Raw genomic sequence first — 13,038 nt, 5'->3', positions numbered from 1 at the left:
TAAGAAATTAGTAAATAATAAGAAAATAACAAATAAAAAAACAAACAAATTAGAACAATTATTTTTTTTCCTTTACTTTGTAACTCTATACCTTTAACTTTAATATTGGTAGAATACTCAAATTTCATTCATATTCATTCTTATCAAAAGTGGTTACATTTCCATGTAGATAAATTTTTGATTAAGTTGTTAGTGAAAGACGAACAATGCAATAAAAACACTTAAAATTACTAACAAATACAAAATCACAAGATACAACTTTAATTGAATTTAGAAGATAAACTAAAAAGTGTTAAACAAAAAAGAAGTTAAACCAATTAGAGGAAGAATACAACAAAACTAAAAATTAAAAAAATACACTAAAAAATCTAAAGAATATATTTAAAATTACCACTAAAAACATGAAATTTAATACCAATAAACTAAACAATTAGAAAATCAATTAGTAGAACTAAATCATGATTCATCACTGTACATAACTCACCTGAGTGAATCCTAGATAAACCAAAACCATGTCCATTAAAATATGCTAGATAATCCAAATAGCAAATTCCCTAAGAAACATGTAACCAAACACATGTGTGATCCCACTAACAAGACAAATTGTTAAACAATAACCACTCATACTTATCAAATGAAAAGAGATTCACATAAATGTAATTCATATTGAATATTCTAGTTCAAAATTCTTACACTTTAACAAATATTTATTTATTTATTTATACAAGGTAACGCAAAAGTGTAATCTGTTGGGTACACGTGTCCTCTACTGATTGGTTGAAATAAAGTGAGTTTTCCTTTAAACTCATGAAGCAACTAGTTGACCGTTGAAGTTATGATAATCAGGTTTATTGGGGAAGGTCACAAGCACGATAATTTTGGAGAGCATTTTTTATAATTATTAAAATAAATTAACACGTGTGGATGAGGAAAATGCGTGTGGGATCTATGAAGTTAAGACACTTCTCTTAAATGGCGTGTCCGTGTTAGACACATGTAGACACTCGTACGACACATGTAGACACTCGTACGACACTTATCAGTGAAGTGTTCAATTCAAAAAATATTTGTTGAATTTCTGACAATTTTAGTGCTGTTCTAACACAATTTTAAAAAGACAAATACAATAATTTTCTAAAAATTCAAATTTATTGTATAAATTTTTGTTATGATTATAAAAATAAGGAACAAATTCTTTTGAACCAGTCATGAAAAACATCTTCCTACTCCAAAAAAATCTGAAACATACTTATGCACATAAATATTTATTATCAATTTATATAAATCATAATTATATAATATATAGATATGTGTCATACATTTTAAAAATTATATGTATCTATGTCCGTGTCGTGTCAGCGTCCATATTTGTGTTTGTGCTACATAGGTGATGACACTCATAAGATCACAAACCACCTCATTTTTTTTAATCTCAGATTTTAAATAATATAAAATTATTGAATTTATTAGAAGAATATTTTTTAAAATAATTTTTATTTTTAGGTTATGGTTAAATTAATTAAATCCGAAATAGTTGAAAAAAAGTGCTTTTTCGCAAACCTTTTATGCGTGTGGATAAGCCACGAGCCGTGCGAATTTCCGTCGCCTTTTTTCACTTCGCCGACACGCGCATCTTTATTTCTTCTTTTCCTATTGTGACCATTTTTAGAAGACTTTTGTAAAATCGAAATACTGAATAAATTGGAGAAAAAAAAAGTTACTTTAGTCCTTATGTTTTTATGGTATTTTTTACTTTATTCTTTTGGATTTTTGCATCTTTTGAGTTAATAAAGTTATTCACATTTGTTTTTCTTTTGATTTGCTACTAGCACGAATTTTAGAAACAGTTCTTATAATAACAAAAATTGTCACTATATTTAATGTTTTATTATTGTAATTAATTTAAATATTACCATAAAGTTATTATAAGCCTTAAAATCTCAAAATCATAAACAAGTGATGAACCTTGGCTCTCAAATTATATATAGCAAAACCAAATCTTAAATCTTCAAAACAGAGAAACAATGAATTTAGTTTTAAAAAAAGTTAAAAAAAAATTAATTGACATGATGAAGCTTATGAAAAGTGTTAGACTAAAAGTGCATCTTTTGTTGATCAAATTCTATTGTTATATATGCTATGAATTAGGGTTAGGTGAAAACCACATTAATGCTGTGATTTCATCATAATCAAATACTTGCATAATTAACATTAGTGGTATTTATAAAAGTATGAGGGATAAATAAAAGTCAAAGGTGATCTTAACCTATTTGTGAATAATAGTAGGATAGATTAAATGTTTTAACAAAAACAATTTAATTTTTCGTCAAGAGATTAAATATATAAATTTATGTAAGAAAAAGTAGATTGATATCCAAAAATGTAAAAAAAAAAACTATACACGGAATGGAACCTAACATAATTATTATATAATTGATTTACCTTTCCAATTTTTATTTATCACAACTTCAGTATAAATTAATCTAATAATCAAATATGGATGTCACATAATTTAAATTATGAGTATTTTTTTTATATATTATACAACAATAATAAATAATTAAAAATAATAAATAAATTTATAATAACAAATAAATTTATCACTTTTTTTGTTTTTTTAATTCAAATAATTTTTATTTTTTTTTCACTCTCTTATTTGTCATTGCATCATAATGGTGGACTGATAAATTGTATTTGATTATGGTTGGTAAAAACTACTCATTATGAAAGTGTGTGAGGAAGGTTAACATGAAAAATACATACACTCAAGGAAAAAAACTAAAAAAAAGTGAAGAATTAGAGAAAGTGTGTAACATATAACAAAATATAGAGCAAGAATAAGATGGATCACTTTGATAAGTAGTGATGTGAATCATTATTTATTTTTCTAATAACATTTTAAACAAATATGAAATAAATACTCTTATTTTTTTCATTTAAAAAATATAAAAAAAAATCGTGAAACTAATCAATCGATTTTCGAAATCTTCCAAAAATTGACAACTACTCAATACTTATTGTAATAGTTGATTTTTTGTCATGCATTTGATGTTCTGAAACATGTTCCCCACATGTTAGATTAAGTTGCCATGCTTTGCATCTTTATGGGACCAACTCTTGCTACAAAATAATTGTATTAGAATTATCAAAGATTGTAAACATATATAAACCTACCTTTAATTCATCATCATCATAATCACTATCACATGAACATACCGGTAAATATAAAATAAATAAATAAATAATAATAGTTTGTGTTTTATGCAAATTAGTTTCTTTCTTTATATTTACAATAATTAATTGATAATGAGATGATTTTGGTAACTATTTTTGTGTACATATTTTCTTATTTTTATTATTATTATCTTCATCAATCGACTTTCTAATTTTCATAATCTATAATAAATTATTCATATAGGCGTAGCGAAAGATTAAAAGCGATTTTACTGTGTATTTTTGGTATATTGTTTTTGCAACTTACATATTTTACCCTACATTTTAGTAATAGTACATTATTATAATAATTATATAAAAAAATTAATTGCATTTATTATTTTTTATTTTCACAAAAGAATATGAATATATAGATACGGTTGAAGTCATTGTCATCACCCGCCGCTATCCACTGGAGTCACATCCGTCACTGATGGAGCTATCACCATTGTTAGAGCTTTCTATCTTATTGATTTGTTTTACTTTGGAAGGAGACTAAGAAATTTCTATTGTTTATCTTAACATGGAAACTCCATTAAATAAGATTGATCTTCCACACTTATTTAATGACAATTGTCTTAATGGTCAAAATTATATTGAGTGGACTCAATTTATCAAACTCACGTTCAAAGGTATGGTTAGACTCAATCATATTGAAGGAAATGTCATATCTCATGATGATCCTAATTTCTAAATTTGGGACAATGATGAATCACGAATTATTACATGGTTATGGGGATCCATGACTTAGAAATTATATGTTCTACTCTAGTGCCTGTGTAATTTGGGAAGACCTTGCAAATATATATTCTATGCAACAAGACATTTACATGTTATGAGTTAGAAAGCAAAATCTTTGGTGCCAAGCAGGGCAATCTCTTTGTTGCAAAATATTATGGAATGTTAAAAGGTCTATGGATTGAGTTGGACCAATATCAAATTTGAAGCTTGAAAATAGCAGAGATGTTGTCACCCTTGCTCAGTTCATTGAATGATCCTGGATATTTAAGTTCTTACCAGGATTGAATCCTGAATATGATCCTATTAGAACACAAATTCTTGGGAAGGAAATACTTCCTTCTCTTTCTGAAGTCTTTTACATTGTTCGGGGTGAGGAGACAAGTCAAATGGTCATGATGAATGATACCTCCCCTTAAAGAGTTGCCATGTTATATGAAAAAGGTTTTAAACCTAGAACTTCAAATCCTACTATCATTAAACTCAATTTAAAAGGTAAAGAGGATCGTTAGTGCTCTCATTGTAAGAAATATGGTCACACTAAGGAGACTTGCTTCAAGTTACATGGAAATGAGAAAGCTATCAATCGCTTAGTAGAATTAAAATGACAAGCTTTAAGGAAGGTTGATTAGGCAACTTCAGATTTTGGAAATCCAGACAAAACTCATTCATTTTCTTCAATTGAGGGAGGAATGAATGCATTACAAACTAAAATTATCTCATGATTGCTTTATAACCATGTTTGGTAAGAATTCCAATTCTACTTTTAATGTTTCTAAAACTTTATGTAAAAACTCTTAGGTTCTGAACTCTGGTGCGATAGACCATATGACTCTCACTCTTCTCTTTTAACATCATATGTTTCTCTTCCTAGTAATCACATTATTATTGTCAACGAGACTCATATCCCAATAATTGGACATGGTAATATTTCTCTCTTGAACATCTTTCAACCTTAAAGATGTCCTTTATGTTCCAAAACTTTCTAATAACCTTTTTTCCCACTCATTGTGTTTTTCAGGATCTTGCCACAAGACGATTGGAATTGTTAAGGAATAGGGAGAGTTGTATTGCTGCGAGTGTAGTTAGTCAGTTCATGAATGATCCAAGGGAGATACACTTACAAGTTGTGAACACAATCCTTCAATATTTGAAGAAATGTCTAGGAAATGTATTATTGTTTAATATGAATGAAAAATTAAGAATAGAACTGTATATTGATGCAAATTATGCAAGGTCTGTCACAAACAAAAAATCTACCTTAGGATATTGCATGTTCTTAGGTGGAGATTTGGTGACTTGGAGAAGTAAGAAACAAATTAAATTCCAAGCTATGGCACATGGGGTGTGTGAATTTTTATGGTTGGAAAGTATTTAAATGATCATAAAGAGACATGTAAAGAGTCCATGTATCTTTATTGTGATAATAAGTCAATTAATAATATTTCTCACAATTTAGTTCAACATAATATGATCAAACAAATAGAGATAATAAATTGACACTTTACTAAAGAGAAATTGGATATTAGCCTTATCACTACTTTTTATGTTTTATCTGGGACTCAGTTAGTAGACTTGTTTACAAAAGGTCTTCCCATTGAATGATTTCATGATCTTAAATACAAGCGAAAAATGATAGATATTTATTCACCAGCTTGAAAATGAGTGTTGTTAGTAAGATATTAAATGTACTACTAAACATTTCTTGTTAGTAAGATATTAAATATACTACAAGAAGTTGTTAAAAAAATTAGAAATCTCTTTGTAATCATTATTTTAAGATTATGATTCTCTACACATCAAGGTTAATGTATTGTTTGAAATAATTTAATTGAATAAAAAAATATTCTTTCTTTCATATTAATCCTTTCAAGTCAATTAAAAGGAGTATTAATGAAAATTTGATATTTTAAAAATAATAAAATACATCTCATATTGTTATTCAACATTAAACCTCAAATCTTACTTAAAGAATATAATAAAATAGCATTTGAAAATACTATAATAAATAATAACACATTTTATAGTTATTTTATGAAATTATTTTTGATTTAATTAAATTTTAGAATTTTTATTAAATTTCCATTTAAATTTAAATTTTATTAAGTATTTAATTTTTTTTTTATTTTCATTTAAGTATCCCATAATTTGATTTTTGTTGTAATCAACTTGCATTTTTCCTTTTCAATATCCTTTAACTCGCTCAACTCCTTCATTCTCTCTTCAATATTGAGTTGACTGTTGACTAATGCGCAGAAGAAACAAAACAAACGAAAATAATGACTATATATATTGATTAACTTTGTTTTTCAACTTGATTATATACTAATAAGTTGATTGATGATGAGTTGGAGATGAAAAATGCGAGTTGATCGAGTTGAACACAAATTGATCGAGAATTGAATACGAGAGAAAAGTATTGACTACATTATCCCATTAAAAAAAATAATAGAGTAATTTAGATAAAAGTAAAAAATATTTTGAACACTTATTTATATAGAAACTTTTTAATAAAAATTTAATTAAAAAAAATTAAAGTAGTTAAAATATTAAATTATTATTTTTCACGTTTGCAAATCACAATGTTATATATAGTTTATGATATTCAATAATTAAAGTGAGAGAAGCGTAAGAAAGTGCATAAGATGTAGGTTGTAGGGCAGGTAAAAGTTACATCATAATTTGGGTGATGGTAACCTACCTTTAACCTAAAACCAATGATTAGGTGAAATCAACACAACTTCACTGTGTTTAGCTTTATTATCGATTGTATGAACACAATGTAACATCAAGAAACCCAATGATGCGATTTCATTGTCCATAAAATTTTGTTGGGTCATGTTTAAATTCATTTACATTTTCATGATATTTTCCATTTGTTTAGACCTAGTTGGCGTGCATCGTGCATGTGACTAAGGTTTTCTGTTTTTAATGAATGTGTTGTGTTGTGTCCCCATCCAGCATCATCTTCTTAGAATTTAAATGTTTTGACTGAAAAGTTGACGTTAGGTTTGGTTTTGTGTCTCTCACATCATGTAATTAAAAATTGAAATTCGACCGTTCCTTGGATTTTGAATCGCATGGAGCTTACCAGATATCAGGGTCAAAGGCAAAAAAAAAAGGAAGAGAATTTGAATTCAATATAAAAATAAACAAAATCTAAATTCGAATATAAAGACGACCAATTTTCATGCCTTTTAGGGTGATGGAATTGACATTTTGTTTGACATTTTTTTTAAGTTTTGGTTGCATGAACAAAATTAATATATATATATAAAAAAATTATTAAATAAAAATTTATTTTAAAAATAAAAAATAATTATTCATTATACTGATTAGATTATATATAATTTTAGAAATTAAAAAAATATATCTAAAATAATTTTTACTATTAATAAATAATTTTTAAATTAGTATTTAATTAACTACCAAAGTTTTAGCCACCAATTATTTAAATTCGAAAGTTTTTAACTAAAATTGTTCTTACATAGCCTTAAAAACAAGTAATTCCTTATTCTCCTCCTCTCGGCTTCTCATTTATTGAATAAGCTAGCTCGGACTCTTTGTTATATGGGTTTGAGCTTGTTTTCTGTTACTGGATGTGGACCATCATTCAGCTATTATATTTGGTTAAGCTGTCGGCTTTTAGGTCTTGTATCACTCTCGGGTGGGTGGGTGTACCTGTAAGGGGCTCTGATGATAAAGTCAAAATCAGTTTGTTTGATTATCAGGTAAAAAAAACTCTACTTACATGTTAAACATACCACCTATTTATAGTGGTTGTTGTTGGGCTTTAACTTGATTGGACTTTTACTTTTTACATCTTACAGTTACTAAGTATATTTTTAGTGTTTTGGGCCTATTTATTGAGTTTTGATATAATGTTATTTTATTCTATTTATATTATTTTAACTTCTCAATATTCTGACGACCTTTCGGCCTAGTCAATACACTAGTCCCCCAGACATGAGGATTTTGGAAATGACGAGATGCAGATAAAAATCACCAATTTTTTTGAATTTGATTAACATTGCCATTTTTATTTTTAGGGTATCTTATATATTAAATGCATTAAGTATGGAAGATAGTATCGTTCATGTGTGTGATGATTACTGTGCCTTTATGTGAAAAGTCTCTGACCCTTGGCCATTGGATGCACCAAAATTCAACGGTCAAGATGTTGTGTCATTTCAAAAACCTCTGACAAGCATGGTGACTCTACCCCTTGACTAAGAAGAGAAGCCGAGAATGTTGAGCCCATTTCTAAGGTTGAACCTATTCTTGAAAGTGCTCATGTTGAACCTCAAAAGAAAAGTAAGAAAAGGGATAGAGGTAGTAGACAAAATTGTTGTGATGCCGAGAAGGAGTCTTTTAAAGACGAAATTGCTGCCTCGGTTGCTGAAAGACTTGCCTTGAAAGTCGAGAATGAAAATTGAAAGGAGGTTTGAACGATTTATTTGCTTCTAAACATGCTTATGAAAAAGGTCAAGAAGAAGAAGCCTCCAATACTGATGACGCTATAGTGGATGTTAAATGATTAAGATCATTCTCTTTTTTGCTTTTTGATGTACCTCTCGGTTATTAGTGACCGGTTTTGTATGTTTTGCGTTTGGCTTTTGTCAACCATTTTTGAACTTGTTAGATTTAATATAATAGTTTCAACATCATTATTTTGTTCTTATTTTCCTTCTGGTCTCTCGGCCTAACATCATGAACTTATAATAAAACAACTCATGTAAGGATGATTAAATGTTTTGAGCTTACATTTTAAATGAAATATGCTTACGACTTTTCAACCTCTCGACATTTTCAACTTATAATAAAAGAAATCATGTAAAAATGGTTAAATGGTTTTAAACCTTTCGACCTCTCGATCATTCGACATTTTCAAAATATCAACTTATGATAAAACAAATCATGTAAAGATGGTTAAATGGTTTTAAAACTTTCGACCTCTCGGCCATTTGACATTTTCAACATCAACTGATAATAAAATAAATAATGTAAAGATGGTTAAATGGTTTTAAACCTTTCGACCTCTCGGACATTCGACATTTTCAACATCAACTAATGATAAAAAGAATCATGTAAAGATGGTTAAATGGTATTAAGCCTTTTGAATTATCGACCATTATAAAACAACTCATGTAAAGATAGTTAAAGGGTCTTAAGCCAACATTTTAAACGACATATGCTTACGACCTTTCGATCTCTCAGCCTTTTCAAACAAATCATGAAAAAATGATTAAGTGGTTTTAAGCGAGAGCTTATATTTGGTTAAGATTATTTAGTTTAACAAGATAAGTTATTTTAAAAAATGAATTCACTTATGTTGAAGACTTTTTGCCGAAAGATTTGTGTTTTCTCTTAAGCTGAGAGATTCAAATTAAACAAAATAAGTTTTTCTTCGAGAACTTACTTACGATGAGAACATCTTTGACCAAGAGTTTTGAAACATTGGATTATATAGATTTCTCTCAAAAGAGATTCACTTGTGATGAAAAGTTCCTTGGCCGAGAGTTTTGGAGCACTAATATATAAATTTCTCTTGGGAGGGATTCATCAGTTGTGAAAACTTCCTTAACAAACAACTTATCAACTTCAATGAAATGTATTTCTCTCGAGAGGGATTCACCTGGAGTTAAAACTTCCTTGACTGAGAGCTTATAAGCTTTAATGAAATATATTTCTCTCGGGAGGAATTCACCTGGAGTGAAAACTTCCTTGACCGAGAGCTTATTAGCTTTAATGAAATGTATTTCTCTCGGGAGGGATTCACCTGGAATGAAAACTTCTTTGACCGAGAGCTTATCAACTTTAATGAAATGTATTTCTCTCGGGAGGGATTCACCTGGAGTGAAAACTTCCTTGACCGAGAGCTTATCAGCTTCAATGAAATGTATTTCTCTCGGGAGGGATTCACCTGAAGTGAAAACTTCCTTGACCGAGAGCTTATCAGCTTCAATGAAATGTATTTCTCTCGGGAGGGATTCACTTGGAGTGAAAACTTCCTTGCCCGAGACTTCTGAAGCATTAAATTATACAAGTCATCTCCTATTATAACGAATTTAGCAGCTTATCTTGCAATGTTGACGTTGTTCTCGGCACCCTGTTCTTTATTTCTGATAACTTCCTTATACATTTGAATCCAATTATCTTTAGCTATTGTAGTTGTCAAACATTTTTCTACTCCAATTGTTCATTTTTCTACTCCAATTGTTGGCTATTCATTGTTTGTTGTGTGATTGAATTGTGTTGAGTCTTTCTTCTGTGACTGGCTAACTTGGATAACGAATCTGCTCTTGAATTTTGTTCTCTCAGAATATGCTTAATCTTAGCCTTGTTGAACTTTTGATATTTAAGACTTTATGATAATATTGTAAAAAGAAAGGATCTTTTACCTGATACTCACCTTTTATATGTCCCACAGTTAATTGAGATTCACTTATGCAAACGAGCTTCATAGCTCCCATGTCCCTAGCAAGTAATAGACTTACAATTAAAGCTTCATATTCTGCTTGATTATTAGAAGTCTTGAAATCAAATTTCAAAGCTACTTCAAGTTTGAAAATGTCATGGTCCTTCCAATACTATTCCCCGCTTCCCTTCTTGTTTGATGATCCATCTACATATAATGTCCATGTTTCTTCTTCCAATGGTGTTGTCGGCAACTCGACAATGAAATCGGAAAGAGATTGTGCTTGGATTGTTCCTTTCGGCTCATATTTTATTCCAAACTCTGAAAGCTCGATTGACCATGCTACCATTCTGCCTGCAAGCTTTGGTTTTCTAAAAAAAACTATCGGACAGTCGGTTCTCACAATTATCTGATGATTTTGAAAGTATGGTCAGAAACATCTCGTTGCATACACTAAGGTAAGGGTTATTTTCTTTACAAGTTGATTATAGGTTCGTCCTTTCGGCTAGGAATGATAAGGATCTTGCTAAGGCGGTCAATCTTCCAACTAACCTCTAAACTTCTTTTAAGTTAATTGGACTTCTCATTTTCAAGATTGCTTCACACTTATCAGGATTTGCTTCAATCCCTCTGTTAGTCAACACAAACCCTAAGAACTTTCCACCTCTCACCTTGAAAACACATTTATGAGGATTCAACCTTATATCATACTTTCTTACTCTTGCAAATCTTATATCATTCCCCCTCCAGCAAACCCTCCAGAAATAGTGTTAATAAAACCTCTGATAGGCCTACCCAAACATCGTTTGTGGCTTCTCCTCCTTTGAAGACTTTGACGATTTCTCTTTTCTCTTCTTTCGACCCTTCCTTCCCTTTTTTCATTATGTTTCTTTTCAACTTCGCCATTTGCTCTCACTTGATTCCGAAAATCCCTCAACACCTCCATTTTCATAAACTTCGACGCACATTACCTCAACTCCTCTTGTAATCTCATCAACATAGCCATTGACTTGGCATTCTGGTTGTCTTCCTGTCCTCCCGCTTGGTCTCTTCTTCGACTTGCCATTCTTCACCTTTTAATTAATTTGCTTCTCGACTCCACGGTGGGCGCCAACATGTTCTTATAGGGCCTTAAAAACAATTAACTTCTTCTTCTCCTCCTCTCGGCTTCTCGCTTATTGTATCAACTAACTTGGACTCTTTGTTATATGGGATTGGACTTGCTCTCGGCTACTGGATGTACACCATCATTAAGCTATTAAATCTGGTTCAGGTCTCGACTTCTAGGTCCTAGATCACTCTCGGGTTGGTGTGCGTACGTGTAGGGGGCTCCGATGATAAAGTTAGAACCAGTTTGTTTGATTATCAAATAAAAAAAACTCCACTTACCTGTTAAATATATCACCTATTTATAGTGGTTATTGTCGGGTTTTAACTTGATTAGACTTTTACTTTTCACACCTTTTAGTATTTTGGACCTATTTATTGGAATTTGATACAATATTATTTTATTTTATTATTTATTTATATTATTTTAACTTTCAATACCATTCGACCTCGCGATCTCTCGTCCTAGTGAGTAAAAAAATATTGATAGTTAAATAAATTATAAGAATTATTTATTATTAAAAATATATTTTAAATATTAATAATTTTTTTAATCTCTAAATAATATTTAATTTATTTAATAATGATTAATTTTGTATATATATATAAAAGAAAAGAAAAATCTAAAAAATAGAACTATGTTGGCATGTGTATATTTTTTTATTTGTGAAGGGATTTTAACAATAATTTTTCTTAAAAAAATAAAGAAGTTACTGCTAGTTTGGTTTGACATAAAATTTAAATTTAATATTATGGGTGTTGTAGTTTGGAGTGTATTTATTTATGTTATGGTTTGCTTAAAATGTTGAAACATTTGATGCTACGAAAAGCAATAGCATAAGTACGACAATTCTCAAACAATTAATGCTTGCATGTGAAATGTTCATCACAACTCTCATTTTAAATTAATCCAACGTTCTCATTTAATCTATTTTTACAGAGAGTATTTAGTCTCTTTACTCTCTCTCTTATCATTAAATATTATTATTATTATTATTAGTTAACTATATGCTTCTATAGATATGCACAATGTATTTATTTCGTCCTAATGTAAAATACTATTATTATTAAGATAACAAAGTCCAATCTTTTAAACTTCTTGTTAAAAAAGTTTTCTTGATTAGGATTTTTTAAATAAATAAACTAGATTTTCACATGAACAAACTTTCTTAAGTTTATATATTATCATTTTTTTGAAAATAATGATTGAATATTTTTTAAAATAATGTGTTTTGTTCTATCTCCTTTAATATATTTTTCTTTTAATTGAGTGATGACTGTATTGTTATCTTTATATATGATTTTTTATGTTATTTTATCTAGAGATAAATTAGAAGTTTATTTTACATGTTCAATTACATATATGAAGCAAACACATTCCTGACTTTTCTCATTATATTTCTGCATGATTTGGCAATGTTAGTGTGATGTTTTACTTCATACATCAGAGTGAAATAATTGTGCCACCATATGAGGTTATGTGTTAACCAAAGAGCAGACGCTAAAATCCTCGAAGCTAATTTCATTAGGTTAGTCATTTGAAAGGATGCAAATAGCGTGGG

Source organism: Phaseolus vulgaris, chromosome 10 (assembly GCF_051622355.1).
Source record: "Phaseolus vulgaris cultivar YP4 chromosome 10, ASM5162235v1, whole genome shotgun sequence".
NCBI classification, from domain to species: Eukaryota; Viridiplantae; Streptophyta; class Magnoliopsida; order Fabales; family Fabaceae; genus Phaseolus; species Phaseolus vulgaris.
This window is presented reverse-complemented; position numbering follows the sequence as displayed.